Raw genomic sequence first — 16,372 nt, forward strand, 5'->3', positions numbered from 1 at the left:
TGTTTTGCACCGAACTTGGCTTCGTCCATACCGAATATCGATTTCGAGCCGCAAACGCGGACCGTATCGTCTTGGTCACTTCAGTCGCGGCGACACGAAATTCCCATCCCTGTTTCTAATTTTCCGATGTCACCCTCTACTTTAACTTTAACTCGGTTAACTTTAGCTGAGGTTAACTACGAAAGTCGAGAAATCCTCGCAAGGCCCGCAGACTTGTTCAATGGAATCCTTTTTTTCCTGGTCCCAATCACCTCCAAAGAGACACTTTGACCAAACCGTTTCGCAGCATCGACGTTGCAAGGAAGTAAAGCAACAGGCCAGGTAAAATCTCTTTTCTCGACCGTGTGGCACTTTGCAGTTTCTGCGAATATTCGTTGGCTTGTGAAGCTGTAGCGGGTTGGACAGGCTGTACCCAGGGCTCGAGTCGCCACGGGAGAAGAAGATTAAATATTCAAGCGCTTTCCATTAACGGACCGGTTTCTACTTATCGAGGATAAAGTCAAAGGGGTGGCGCGGCGAGTCACGCTTCGGATACAGAATAAAGGGTAACTATCTTTGCGCGGCGCATTTCAGCTCGCGGGTAACGGGCCGCGGAACAGACCGATGGAAAGCAAGTAGGGCAGTTCGCCGCTTCGACAGCCCTGCCGCGCCGTATGGGGCGTAATAGTTTAATTCATATGTAAATGGAGTGGCGAACCACGAGAGAAAAGTCACGGGGCTAGGCGGAAAGGGCGCGCGAACGATGCGTACACATGTACCGCCGACCTCGTAAATCTGCAACGGGATACTCCGCATAATTAGAATTACGCCCCCGACCATCGAGGCCACGCGCCATAATTCTTCCACGTCGTTTTTTTTTCTCGCGCTACCGATTCCTCCCCGTTTGTTTACGCCGTGAGTACGCTCGATTTTTCGAACCACGGCCTTTCGACATACTCTTTAAAGATTCTAGAGCCTTGGATAGATGAAAACTGCATTAGATCAGTTCGCAGGATTTCTTGCTAATCCAAATTTAATAAATGGAAGATACGTTGTAAAATCCAATAGTAAACAGTAAAGTCAGTATCGTCCAAGGGATGCATCATCAAAGTATATATTTCCAATGTTTCCCACTAAATAACGCAGCTTGTTATTCCATTCATACACTTCTACTCATAATAATGTAACGTATATAAATTCACCATTGCATTATATCTCTGGATTACTTGTAAAATACATATTCACAGTATGCTCCACAAAATCATACAGTTCGTTATTCCATTGCTTTGCGTTCACACGTTCTCCACGTGTGTTTCAATAAGTAATATCCTCTCCAGAAAACGTCGACAAGTGTCGCATGAAACTATTTGAACCCGCCAACCGACAGTCTTATTTGTGACGACACAGGATAAGAGGGAGGGCGTGTAATCGGCGGCAGGAAAATGGTAAAGCGCGACGGAGCGGATCGGTGCTCGGAGGTCTGTCTCCCAGCAATTAGTCTAGCCGAACCGGCATCGCGCCGAGCGGATCATCGTCGACAGAGAGAGTTTCGCGTAGGTTCGACCGGCCGTCCCGTATTCTGTGATTTATGTTTGCCATACATTACCCACCGAATAATCCCACGAAAGGGTATACCGCGCTCGAGACACCCCCTCGACCTCGATGCCTGCGGACACCCTTCCCCACGGAGGGTCCGCGCACGCTACGCCTGCCACCCGGCGTTTAACCGCTACTAGCTGATCGCTCTATCTGTTTCAATTAAAGCCATGCTCGCCGCGACTAGCGGGCCATTGGACGATTGACCGTGGCGTCTCAAACGATCGATCCAACGATCGCTCGATTCGCTAAGTCTGCACGCGTCGTCGTGGCGCCAATCGTTGGTTCGCGTTCGATCAGCTATGAAAGTTAACGCGAGGTGCGCTCGATCGGTTGATAATCCACCGGCGTCGATGGGAAGAGAAACGACCCGTCGTAGTTTGCACGAGTGGTGTGCGAGGTTCTAAAATATAGAATCTATATTTTTATAGATAAAAGAGTTTTTGATATTTTCGTAGAGATATGCATACGTACTGTTGCGAAAGTGCAAAGGCAACCTTGCGGTCCCTATTCGAGTAGCGACAGGAACCAGTTACAGGTGGAACTGTCAAACTGTCAGATTTCAACTGGTAGTCGAACTACAAGGACGTTCGAATTGTCCTAGAACTATAAGTTGTATTAGTATATTACGCTGTGTTAAATTACGGTATACTTTCATTCTTTACCGTATCGTGCACGCGGGGTCTATTCTCGTAGAGAGTATACGCGCGTATCTCGTAGTCAAAGGGTTAAGCCGATCGAGAACGTAATCGTAATTATGTTACGTGGTACACGAGTCGCGCAGACATCGCGTGACCGAACAGGGACTGCAGCTCCAAAGAGCGGAATCGATGTAACGGATAGACAGTTGTGTTCCGCTGGAGACACTCCAGCGGAGAGACTCGTTATACGCGCGAACTCGTTTGCGGACCGCGTAATCGATAGCGTTGTGTCCCGGGCTTCGAAGTCGGGAAAGGGATACGGCGGAAGTCGAAACGCGCCGATAACGACGATCCCAGCGTTGCAACCTTCTTCGTTGCGAGTCACACTAGTTGAGAACGTTGTCTATGAATTTCGAGCCAGAGTTTCGATACGTTGCGATACGCATTATTTAACGGTGTTGTTCTTTAAAAACTCTGACACTGTACGAGACACCTGATCGAGGAGGAAAGGATGTCGGAGCCTTCTGGTAGGTGACGGAGCTGGTAATGTACATTTCCTGGGAGTTGGTGAGCTACGTACGAAATTGAAAGGCACAGGGGAATTGTGATGTTTGGACTTTTATACCCCCAGGAACCCCTTTTCTTTCTTCTGTCTTTCTTTCTATATTTAGAGCCAATTTTTGAGAAAAATTCAAAGGCACATTTGAAGTACCCCTCTCTCAATTAATCCTCCACAGATGTACAGCAACGTTACGACTTCACTGTAAATCAGGATCGCGTAAACGTAGCCGAAGATACGTTGGAGGAGCCACTCGCGGGAGATCGACTCCCAAAGGAGGTCCAGGTCTTTGTTGGGTCGTTCCGGCGGCAGCGGGGGCGGCAGGCCATTATCGTCTGGATTAGGCACTCTCCTTGCGATCGCCGTGTGAAGCGCAACGCCGTTATGGTTCTCTAAATGGCTTCGTGCTCGGCGGAACCAGTCATTTGCGATAAGGGCTCGTTCGCGCGACTCTCGCGACGCCGCGCGAGAGCACTCTGTTTTGTCCGGGAAGGCGACAGAACCTCGAGAGGGAGAGTCGGTCCCAAAAGGAGGGTGAAGATTGCGACAGATCGAAGAAGGAGGAAAGAGGAAATGGAAGTGGAAGAGGAACAGGAAAAGGAGTCGGCGACTGAGACGGTGGACCATCCGAGCGTTGCGTCGCGGCCGGGGGTGGAAAAGGAGCGCGGTAACGGGAACGATAGCGGGGCGGAACTGAATAGCGACGTCACAATCAAAGTGTAATGCCTTTCACGGGGAGCCAGACGATTCGGGATTCGCGCGCGAGTTCATCTCGGAGTTCGTAATTTCGTGCCTTGACTTCTTTCCGCGCGGTACACCGAAAAGGTGATCGGGGAAAAGTGTCCTTTGTCGCTACTCCCTTTCGAACCACGTCTGTTTTTTGTTCCCGCTAAAGAATCTACGAGGCTATTAGACATTGTGTGAATTCCGTAAAATCTCATCGACAATCTTTCCGCGGATAGCTCCTGTTATACTCGCAATTAAAAATACAAGAAAATGTGTCTCGATTTTCTCTTTTTTGATTTCTGTTTGAAGCCTGGTAACATACAGCGTTGTCATTTTTGCCTTGATCGTTGCGCCAAGGTTCAGAGTTTGGTTCACTGCACGGTTTGGAAAGAGAAATCAAGCGTACCGTCGTCCTTTGCCAATGGCTGACTGTTGGCAGCTCGTGCGGTATACATTCTCCGTACTTGCGAGTCTTTTCAATATTTTTCAAAGGACGCTGGATCGTAGAATGGGTTGAGTTCAGTTTCAACGATTATTCGTGAAACGCCATCGCTTTGCGGGTTTTCTGCCATCAGCTCTTCTTTCGGCCTGTGTAGGTTTTCGATTAAAACATTTCGAACCGCCGTTGTGTATTTCTAGATACATAATTACGATTATAGGCTTTTAACTTTAACACTTTGTCTGGGTAGCACAATCTATTACATTTTTGGGATAACTTTGCGCTCGATGAAACTGATTTCCAACGGCAAAAACGCCGAGCGTTTATTTCAGCAATGGAATAACAGCTGGGTAACCACGATCGAGAGGGCGGTCGATTGAACGAGAGTACGAAGCGCGAAACGACGACGACGAGCGTTTTTTCTCGAAGCGTGGCGAGAGGAGTTGGTGCGAGCGAGCTAAGGCGCTAGGGAGCAATTCCCTTAAATGCCCTGTCGCCCGCAAAAAGCCACTCCGTCTAAAAAACAGCCTGCTACGCCCGCGTCCGTGCGCGTTCTCCCGCGCTCGTGTGCGTGTCGACACCCGCCACTCGATCTATCGCGTTTCGTCCGCTCTTTTTCCTTCTCGGGATTATATTGGTCTTTATGGCACCGATAAAGTGCACTGTCGATTCCTCCATCCTCCGTACCGCGACCCTTCTCTCACCCTCGACCCTGCTCTCCTCGATCGAGCGCCTCTTTTAGCTGGACGCCTGAGTTTGACGTCTCGAACCTGGCTCCTACCCTTTTCCGTCGACCTGCAACTTTATCGGTCGCAATCCCGTCCAAGGAAGCGCGAGACGCAATCGCGTCGGTTGGTGGGCCTGTCTTCGAGTTACGATCGACGAACGCGAAAGCCACGGTAACGGAAATACCAGATTGCCAGCCGCAAAGAAGAGACGAGTTCCGTTCCGCGCCTCGGGGTAGACTTCCTCGATTGCGTCCTCGTCTACGCGATCCTCGAGGACTGTTGAGTACCAAAGTTGAACAGGAGAAACTTAGATCTGAACAGGTATTTTGTCATGCGAGTTCCTTATTCGGGGAGTTGGAGAGAATATTTTGTTAATAGATCTTTAGCGTCGATTACTTCAGCAGAGATGTATAGATTTTTGAAATGCGCTGAAATTTTCTTATTTATTGTTGACGAGAGAAACGAAGTTTCATTCTCATTAAAAAAGAATTAGTGAAAGTGACATCGTCGAATAATTCAGAAAATGAAAATTCAAGTGTTCCAAAAGTACCGATGCCTGCGGTGTTCACGATGCAAAGCCACCTTGACTGGATTCGTTGGATGTAACCAGGATTCGAATCGAGCGGGGACGAGACGAGTCTGGTCGAGTCGTTCGCGACAGCCGAAATGTGGCCCGCCGGTTTTTCCGGGTTTATAAAATCGGATCGAAACGGATCTCACGGTAAATTGAACGGCGCGAGATATTTCCAATATTTGAAGCCACGACGGAAGTCGCAGTCGCTCCAGGAAATGAAACGTGTGTCTAATTTCCAATGCCCGTTCTCGGTGTATGCACGTGCGCGCACGACCTGTCTCTCTCCTCTGAATCCTCTTTCTCCGTTCCACCCTTACGAGACACGACCACCGACGCTTCCTGTCATTGAAACGAAATCTTTTTCTCAAACCACGAACCAAGAGAAATAAACGTCCTCCGAGGACATTTGGATCGGAAGTGTCTTAACGCATGGATCTCGGTTGTACGTAAAAAACATTGAAACAGTACTTGATACGTTCCAGGAAATAAAAATAAAAAGATTTGGGAAAGTATAGACGCGAAATTATCGTTGCGTTATTTCATATACCAGAATGGGATGCTAGGGGTACGCGGTGTACCCCGGTTATCAAGCAAACGTGAGCTTTTTGGTTATTAAATTCAATCTTCATTTAAGAATAAACTAAAAAATATCAATCTACGAAATATTTCACGTTTGCATCAATTTTAATATTTTTCTTTTGCCATCTTCGAGTGCCCTGATTCAATAATAGATACGATTACATCCAACCCACAGCTCAAGTCTTTCTAGCGCGCCTAATATTAACTATCAGACAAAGCAGAAAGCCACGCGACGTAGGGCTACCAGAAATGAAAAAAGCCAGAAGAATGTCAAATTTCGACCAATCGCGAAACGTCCCCTCTATCGATAACAGTCGAAAAGTAAAAACGAGAAGAATCGCGGGTGGAATCGCATGCGTGCGACCAGCAGCGAAAGCTCGCGATGTCGTGGGGCTGCGCTCGGGGCTGGAATTGCGGTTGTGGGGATTGTGGGCTGGGGTTGGAGTTGTGGTTGGGGTTGCGCATCGAGGAATTCGCATCCATCGCCCTGACTTCGGGTTCTCTCGTCCCTCGTTCGCTCGGTTCTTGCATTACGTATGCGGAATGAAAGTGCCCGATCCGCCGCGGCGCGCATTATCGTCTATCGAAAAAATATGAATAAGCTTTCCAATTTCCGACGTTCCGTGACATTTCTCTAGGAGGGTGGGCGGTTTTCAATGGAACGCGAACGATACAACGAAACGCCATCCGATATTTCGACGCGTTCGGCGCATACGCGCGCGGATTCAGCTTTCTCTCGGGCTTCTAAGGCCTTGGATCTCGTGGACGTCGCGACCCTAGGATGAAGGTTCCATCCGAGAGGTAACTACTGCGCCTTGTTGAGATATCGTCAGAGATTTTGCTCAAAGTGTCAAAACTGGAGGTTGCTAATTATCGACACGCTAAACAAGGGTAGAAACGTTCGCCCGAATCGAAAGTTGGTCGAGTTCACACGTTGACTGGCAGAAGTGCCAGACTAATACTCGTGAAAAATATAAGGCTAACCCTTCGTTTCTATACAAGTGGAAAAGTCCAGTACCCATGGGTGACACAACGATCAACGTACTGAAGAATAAACAAAGATTAGAAAGACACCTGATCGCGACTCCTCGCAACAAATTTGATCAATATCTAAGGTGGTACACGGTTGCGAAAGGAAACGTTCCGTTAAAAGCTCGATCGCTTTAGGAAGGAATGTTTAAGGGTGATTTTATAGTGTCCGGCGCAGAGGTCAACCTATCCTCGGATACATCACCCCAGACCCTCGCGTCTCGTTGATGGATCGCGGTTCTCGTCCTCCCGTTCCTCCTGATCCTTCCTTTCCCTCCGTTCTGCTTCTATCGTCTTTTCTCTCCCTGAGCTGCCAGCCCGTCCCAATCATCCACACCCTCCACCGTTCGCCTTCGATTTCTCATCCCGCCCGATGGATTATGCATCGCGTTCTTATCTTTAGGCATCCTACGTGGTCGCGCGGAAGCTTTCTCTTCGTTGATACCGATTTATCGCGAGCAAACTTTCGAGGAATCGACGATACTTTGATTTTATCGAACCCTCGCGATGTCGTGGGTCTCGATGGTCGCGATCCGTGACTCTTGAAGATCTAGAGAGGATCGGACAGGTTACCTTTCGGAGGCGATGTACGCTTTTAGAGACCCTAAGTATATTAAAAGAGGAATTTGAGAAAAAGTATTCCTTCTAAGAAGGAGCGCTTTTTGAAGAAAGAACGGAACGAGTCTCATCCCGTAGTTCGACTCGCCGGCGAGGCTTATCCGGTAGATCCTGCTTTGGACGGGGCGCTATTAATCGTTTCTACAGCTCAGATTACTCGGTGGTTTATTAGTACATAATCAGTTCGAGCAAACTATTCGAACGATTAATAGCATCGCGATTAATAACATCGTGCCTTGGGTAGGATCCATCGGGTAAGTTTCAGTAACGAGTCCAATTACCAGATTCTTCGATCGTCTTATAACGACGAATGATGAAGTATCTTCATACTTCTCTAGAAATAACTCTTCCTCCATTATAATAATATTTATAAAAACTGGAAATAAAACGTGTACAATTTAAACACCGGAAACCAAGTGCTATTAAGAAACACATGAGATTGTCTCGGAGACATTTGTGTTAAAAAGCTCGAAATTAAATGACAGGTTTGATGTATACAAATAAACGTTTACATGTCATAAGGAAACGTTAATTTGAAATTTCAATAAACACAGAAAATCCCAGATTAGAAAGAAAAGAATCTCAGAAGGTTACCCCATAGATAAACCCATGTCGAACGTATGTTATGGTTGCGATCGAGTTCCAATCGCGAGTTCATGGCGATCGGCGCGGAAGACGGGTTGGAAGCGTCGGAAGAAAAGACGTACGCGTATCTGGTGCAATTTCTGTGGAACGGGAGTACCTCTCTGTAACTTCTTACTTTGAAATTCCGTCGATACATCACGCCTCTGAAACTTTGCTCGCCCCGCCTTCGCCACCTTCACGCTCCGCCTTGCCGCGCCAACCAACCTTTCCTTCGCCTTCTTTCACCTTTTCATCTCCGTCTTGCCCCCGGCTCTCCTCCTCTGGCCATGCTGTCTCACCTTCTCTCGCGGTCGCTCTCCACCTCTGCCTCCGATTCTACCTCTCTCGTTTTCCGCTCTCTTACTCGGTTGCATCTTCTTTTGTCGCGAGTAAACGGAGGCGGCGGTCGATCGCGACCAGTCGAGACCGTTGGTACCCTGACCAAGACCTCGGAAATATCGTTATCCCTTTTAACCCTTGAACAGGAACCGACGCTCGCGCGCACGATGCTGGATCGAACGTGGTCCGAGAGAGGAGGATACTTTCTTGGAGCAGACTTTTGTTTCATTCCTTTTTAACACGTTGCTCACCCATGCATGGGTGACAGTGCTTTCCATTGAAGAACTAAAAGAATTGGTTTCTAGTCTGGCAATGAATGTGTTAACAGTCTTTCTTCCTTGGAGGAAAGTGAGAGTACTTGGAAGAAAGCTTCTAGGATGGCGATAGAAAACGGAACAGATTGGGGGTTGGTACCCTGACCAAGGCCTCGGAAATACCTCGTTACCTCCTTTTAACCCTTGAACAGGGGCTGACACTCGCGCGCACGATGCTGGATCAAACGTGGTCCGAGAGAGGAGGATACCTTTTAGGAGCAGAACTTTTAGGAGCAGATTTTTGTTTTATTCCTTTTCAACGATCTTTCTTCTTTTGGAGGAAAGTGGGAGTGGTTTCCTCGTCTCGAGTGTATTTAGAAGAGAGCTTCTAGGACAGTGGTTGAAAACGGAGCGGGGGTTGCTGGGGCAACTCTAACGGTGAGATGCTGCGGAGATGGCGGCGGGCGAGCATGAGTGCGATGGTAACGGCGATAGCGGTTACGCGTGAAGTCGTATAAAATAGTGTAGCAGAGGAGAGGCAGAGAAAGACGCGTTTGCCATTCTCAGGGATACAGCGGAGGAATCGTAGTCCCTGGCTGCTGGTTTCGCTCGTTTCGAGCAAACGTTCGCGAAAGGGAAAAAGACGTTCTCCTTCGGGTCTCCGAGAAGCACCCTTATCTCGTTCGCCACCGTTATCTCGCAAACACCCGGTCCACCTCCGTGCCCTGCTCTCTCACCCTCGACTCGCCTCTTCTTCCCCTTGGTCGCTAGATATGTGCTCCAGCTTGAACTTTCTCTTCGCTTCGAAAACACCACCTTTCGTTTCGCACACAGAATTTTACCGTCCGTTGACCCTTCCTTGATCCCCTCGTTGAGCAACCCTTTGGAAGTCGAATCAAATGCTTTGATTTGCACCTTTTTGTCACCGTTGTCAAGTTTCTTTTTGCAAGAGATTACCTCCAACCGAGTGATGGACTGGTTCTAGGACATTGCACCCATAATTTTTGCTCGGATTAAACATCCATTTCCCCAAACGAATAGTACGAACGAATTAAAACGACTCCAAACGCGTTGCGACGCTATTCTCCTCGGGCGCAACTTAGAACCAGGCGTTTTCCTCGATCGAAGAGCGCCAGAGGCGAAACTATGACGTTGACTCGGCTTTGTATCGGGCCATCGACGCTTCCACGGCGAAGGAAACCAGAGTTTCCCCCCCGTTGAAACTCTTTTCACCGTTCGAGATAAGATTTGAAACGAACCTGACAGTTTATAAGTGACAAGCGGTCTGCGGACCGCCTCGGTTCCCAAAGAGGTATCCCGGCGAAGTAGAACTTTCGTGTAACTTAGCCTCGACGCGGGAACATAACTTTAATTACAGAAGTTCGTGCATTGTCCAGGAACATAGGCACGACAAGAAACCGAGCTCTTTCTCGGGCCAAAGTTTTCCGCGTGCTTCGAGACAAAGCACCGAGGACCTGGCGGCAAAGAGGATCGGGAGAGATCAGAGAGCGGAATGGCGCATCGAGAGACGCTCCTTCTCTCCCTTCCCCCCATTCCATCTTTATCCAAGCTCAGTCATTTTCTCTTTTATATTAATACACCGTCACTGGCAAAAGGTTGAAAAGAACGGCTTGAAAGGAAGGCAAGGTGGAAGGAGGGAAAGACACGATATACTTACGGAATACGAAAAATATACCTTCGAAATGGACGGAAACCAAAGGAAGAAAATAGTTGTGCATGTTAATTCGGTTAACAAGTTTGGAGTAATAGAAATTGATTAGAAATAAAATCGAAATTCCTGTAATTGTATAAAGATGGCTATGTCTAAGTCTAGATGTATCTACCCCTTGACTTCTACATTCCAAGCTTTCTTTTTTTGCACTCTCTTCTACTCTTTTAGCTCTTTCCATTCGTACCCTACACCTTCGATTCTTTCTATTCTTTTAAACTGTTAATCATTACTTTATTCCCACTCGTTCCTCGTAACTTCTTCTCGAAACCTTCGTATCGTGTTCCTTTTTCTGCTTTCTGTTTGTTACCTGTTTTGTTACGATGCCATAAAGACGCGAAGTAAATAAATTGGCAGATCGTCGTGCCGTTCTTTCGATCGTTTTCCCACGCGGAGCACTCATCTACGGCGCGGAGAAACATGAAGCAGAGAGAGCACGTCCGACACGAGTTGACATCAGCACGCGACCAACAAAAAACCGAGCCTCGGCGCTCCTACGGTACTCTTAATTATCTTGTTAGTCGAGCAGCCGGTTGCCATCGCTCCTAAATGCCAACCCATTCTCTTCTGCTGTTCCTCGCGAAGTATCTTCGCGTTTCTCGCGATTTCTTATGTTTTGCGCTTCAACCTCTCGAGTTTTAAACGAATTTTAAATGAACTTCTGTTCGCTCTAATTCGCTCTAATTTACTGTAAACCAATTCGGAGATATTCGTTTTAATTGCATCTCGATGTTTCACATTGTTATTACTATTATAAAGTAGGTCAACTGAACTAAGGTTCAGCTAATAGTGTAGCTGGCTCACCCTGTACAAAGGGATATGCACGACTAAGTATTAACATTACATTTTGTATACAAGTAATAACTACTTGTGAATATGGATAAATGACGCAGAATGCGACTCGACGAGCTGTCAGCAATTTTGCCGCTTTAACTGTTCGGCGACGTAGAATCGAATGGACGAGACGCGTCGCGATCGGCTCGTCGCATTGTTTTTCAACGGATAGTAACAGTCAGCATGCTCGAACCTAAACCCCTGCGTTATTAAACGGTTGACTCAATTCAAGAGCAAATTGACAGACAAAGGGCTTAAGTCGACTGCTTGCTAACATACGAACGGTCCCATCCAATTGAGGACCACCCAAACTGCTTATTTTATCTCAAGACAATTCGTATCTCGGTTCTATTAACTGGCTCCTGCGCTTTCGACGCCTACGTTGCGCCAAAAAAAGCTTTCAGTAGCACTGTCACGGACTCGACAACCAAATTTGTATTTGCTTTCGAGTTCGACGATTTTTCTTAACTATTAGTGGAAGTACCTAGTACCTTCTCGCGATGTGAAACTTTTAACCGTTCACATGGCAGAGGGTTTTTACGAAACACGGTCGAAAAACGCCAAGAAGCCCGGCCGCGCCCCGTCGATTATGCGTCGAAAGAAGCTGAAGAACGCGATCGCAACCCGTGGTATCCAAACGGTTAATACAAAATATGCAAACGTAACGATAATTGAATCGGTAGGTGAATCTATCGTCAATCCTATCGATGGATCGACTCATCGGTCAACAAAGTATTCTACGATTACGTGTTATGGTGTCGTTCTACACGAAACGCTAGCAAGTAGCTCGTAAATATGCTGGTAAGAAAAATGAAACGGATCAAATAATCGGCGCCACAGTGTCATAGGGGTATATCCAAGGCGGTGATTCGAGCCTAAATCTTCTCACGGGGTCGGTAAACCTTTGTCGCGACTATCCCGTTTAATTAAACAGCCGCCTATGCGGGATTGACCTAAAAATCATCGGCTTTTCGTAGCGACGAAGACGAAGTAACGCGGGTTAACCGTCGCAACTAGATTTCTTCCATAGTAATTGATCGACTGCGTCTAAATCGTGCACAAGTAGGTCAATGGTTCTTCGTGTCCGTCCACGTGTCGATTTTTTGGAGATACAGTAACGATGATGAGTAGATTGTAGATATTCATACAAATTCATGTTCATTCACATCGCCAAATTTTAAACTTCAACCTAAACCGGTCCTCGAACGAAAATAATAAAATTCCAAATATCCCCTTCGATTTCCCAGAAAGCTAACTTTTTTTTTCGAACAAAAACAGGAACAAATCGTCGATGCTTACGAAGCTCGGAAACGGAGGACGGTTTTAGGAGTATTCTCGTGTAACCTGCCAGCTCGAATCCAAGTCAACTTCGGAGGCTCCCCAGAGTCCGTTCTTCTTTTACTTTTCCCGAATAAACCGACAGCTAATCGATAGCCCGTCAAGTTCTCGTTTCCTCCGTCTATTTCGGCTGACACTTTTTTCAGCGCGTCCTGGGATCCCCGATTCGCGTTTGTCAGTCCTGTTTTCGATTATTCTTAACGATACCTTAAATCGCGTGGTGCGGAAGCCACGCTCTTTGGTATATCTACAAAGTCGAGAAATAGGAAGATGGAGGAAAAGTGTAGAGAGTAATCGAGGCCTGTGGATAGGTAGGTGCATCGATAGGGTAAGCGGCACGATTGAACGCGTCCGTCATCTAGATTCGATCGGACAGATGCAATATTGGCGTCGGTAGCTCGGGCTGGTCCGTGATCTTGACATTTCCTGTCGCGCGAGTATGCGCGCGTACCGGATGATCGAGTCTCGATTATCGCGACAGCTTCTTCCTAAGACGCGTTCTGTGCGTTGGGATTTACGCCAGGTGTGACAGTTTTGTTTCGAACGCCGGCAAAACGGAAACGAGCGCGCTCCCACGCAAGCCATGCGTCCGCTGTACCCCGAACGGAAGTCCCAAGACGTTCCAAACGTACCCTCGAGACAGAGATTTTACGCGTATCTCACGTTTCGTCCTATGAGGAGGATGCAACTGCATCGGGGCAGCATTCGAAGTGACTGCGACAGTTGCGTATCAACTTTTTCCTGTACCAAGAAATTGCTTAGATCCTAAGATTTCTTAAGAAACTTGAGTGAAAGTACGTCTTATCTTCTAAACGGAGTAACATATATATATATATATATATATATATATATTATTATTATTGATATTTTATATGCTGTTGCATTTGTGTATTTTCTCATAAATTCACCCATATTTCTCTTCTTCTATTTTCCCTCTTCAAGACGGAGCGATGCAAGAAGGATCTAAGAAAAGATGTCTCAAAGAGATTCCTCATCGATCGTTGCAAGCTGCGGTCCAGCAGATCGCGATAAAGCGTGGTAAACAGCGGAGCATGTTTGAATGGTGAAAAGGCGGAAAAAGAGGAATCGGCAGCTGGGTTGCAGCGTCCGACAGCTTGTTCGGAGTCGTTCCTCCGTGGGCGTGTACCACGTGAGCCAAAGTAGCCGTGTATCGCGTAACGAGGGTCGAACGATTTCCGAATATACCAGGACAATGGCCAACAACCGACGTTTAGCGATCGACAACAATGAGGCGAACGCGACGAGCGCCCGTGGAAAGATTCGAGACCAACGAGCCTTTTGGCCAGGAGCGCGCTCGTGCCGATACCGACGCGTGTTGCGACCGATTGTAAACGTCTCACTTTCGCTCGAGTCACGCCCCGTCGCAACGAGCCGCTTAATCGTTCTTTTCAACGGAACAATGCGTCTCCTAGACCATTTTCTCCTGACCGATGTCGCGGTTTTCTCGACTTTTCTACCAAGACGGCAAAGGGACCGACGGAGCTGCCGCGACGTTAGCGACGGCTGTCCGTGGACAATCGAAGGTCCAGGAAGTATATTCGCGGGGTAGGTCATCTATTACTAGATGGACGAATTCATTCTAGTCATTTTCAACTGAATTCAGTATCTATTCTATTTGAACATAATAATCAGAAATGTCGCTACTTAGAACAGTAATAAATTTTTATTTGGAAGAATAGCAAATTCTTCCAAAAAAAAAAAAAAAAAGAAAGTGAGGAAATTGAACCGTTGGCACGATGATACGGGGGAAAACGTTACACACGGTCTGGTGGAAGGATAGGACCTTGAAACGCAGCGGCTAGGAGGACGAGCCTTGCCATAAAACACGGAGAATCCGGAGCTTTATTTTATTCCATTCAATTCTTCACGGGCGACAACCGCCGCGGGAATATGGAATCGAGTTGTTACGCGGCAGCTCGCGGTGGATGACGAGATAGAAGAGGGTAGACGGATATCGGTAGTTTTGCTAGCAGGGGACGACTCCGTGCGACACACGCCGCATAACCAAGTGCCGAGACGCACGCGGCCACGCGCTGACGACAACTATTGCACGCTCCCGATACGTATTACCTTCTTTCCCTTCTTTGTCTCTCTTAAACTTTCGGGAAACTCAACATCCGAAAATCTCTCTCGACTCTTCTGCTCGGCATCGATGCGTCGGTAGATAGATATATTCTTTGAGTGAGGTCCTTCTAGGAGATTATGATCTTTATTATAATTCATAATAATGGAACTTTACACAAGGGAAGAGTTGAGCGTTTCATAGATTCGGAAAATGGAAAATGGAAAGGTAGAGATTTTCTTAGGTTCAATGGTCGGTAGGGATGAGGCAACGAGGTCGAGGTCCGGGGATGACTAGCAAGGATCAAAGATCTGCTGGATTTTGATTTCAGATGTTTGACGAAAGATGTGAAGGCGTTATAATGTTAAATTAAAAATAACTCACTCATGTTTTCTGTCCTTGTACAAATCGGTCTCCACGTTCCCCACCTGGATCCCAACAGTACAATCTCACCAGTTACAGATGGAATGTCAAATCTACAGAATCGTGGGTGTTAACGATACTTCATCCATCCCCCTAGTCACCTATCCTCCCACGATTCCTTGTATCGTCTGCGTCGAATCGTTTCAAGACGAAGACCAACGCTGCATCTAGGATCTGTTTTGTTATTCCGAGTAGTCGCGTGATTCTTATTGCGACTCCGTCGTGGCTGGCTCGGGTTACATCGTAAATGTTCCGTTTTCTCGGTCGAGGATGGACGGACGTCGCGGCGATGAGGAACGTCGCGCGGTACGAGGAAAAGAGGAGAAGGTAGTTTACGCTAGCGAAGGGAAAAGGGCGAAACGGGGTAGGTAACGGCGTCGCGCGGTCGAAGAGTCCCGGAGGATGAGGTCGAGGGAACGTTGGAGCGGTCGTAGGAGGTGGAGTGGGCGCAGGAAAAAAGCGATGCCGTAAAGCACTCAGCGGGGAGCGTGATCCGCTTACGAAAGTCAGGTGGGCCTGCGTTACCGCGTTACCAAGTTACCGCTTTACCGAGCTGCCTGTACGTTCGTATACGTGCGACGGTGTGGGGCACCGCGACAGTGTTTTACTTTTACCACGAGCTAAAAAATTCCGAGCTTTCGGAGACTCTCGAGCGGCTCTACGTCAACGTCGACGCGCCGCGTCGTGTGGAGCTTCGCGAGAGGCTCGATGAAACGCAGCTCGATGCATCGCTACTTCAGGACACGATGAGGAAGTTCCTCGTATTCACGTTCCTCGGATATCCATGTTTTACTGGTAAACGAGAAGAGACTGAAGGAAAGTTTGCTTAAGGTTGCCCCATGTTCTTGATAGCTTAAAATTATATTCTTTTAGTAATTCCTTCTATTCTCTTCGATAAAAGACCGAAAATATGGCTTTACACAGTGCTGAAAACTTGGAAAGATTAAGAATCTACCATCATAGAAGTAAGGACTCGAGGGAAGACTTCTAGGAATCCTACTTTTCTTTGACCAGCACCGCGTCATTCCCGCGTTTCTCGCGTCAATTCTAACAGTCTTATTTACTACAAAAAAAAAGAAAAGAAAAGAAAGGCAAGTGAAAGATGACATACATACGTGCCTGAATCCGTCAAGTGAATTCTTGGCTAAAAAAGTGTTTCAAAATTTGTGTTCCAGCGCTCCTACAATCGTAGAGACCGTAGCTATAAATCGAGAATGGTTCAAACGAGCCAAGATTAAAAAATGGAGCACGGGTCAAAAGTTGTACGGATGGAACGCGGT

This window comes from Hylaeus anthracinus, unplaced genomic scaffold, assembly GCF_026225885.1.
Source record: "Hylaeus anthracinus isolate JK02 unplaced genomic scaffold, UHH_iyHylAnth1.0_haploid 11981, whole genome shotgun sequence".
NCBI lineage: Eukaryota > Metazoa > Arthropoda > Insecta > Hymenoptera > Colletidae > Hylaeus > Hylaeus anthracinus.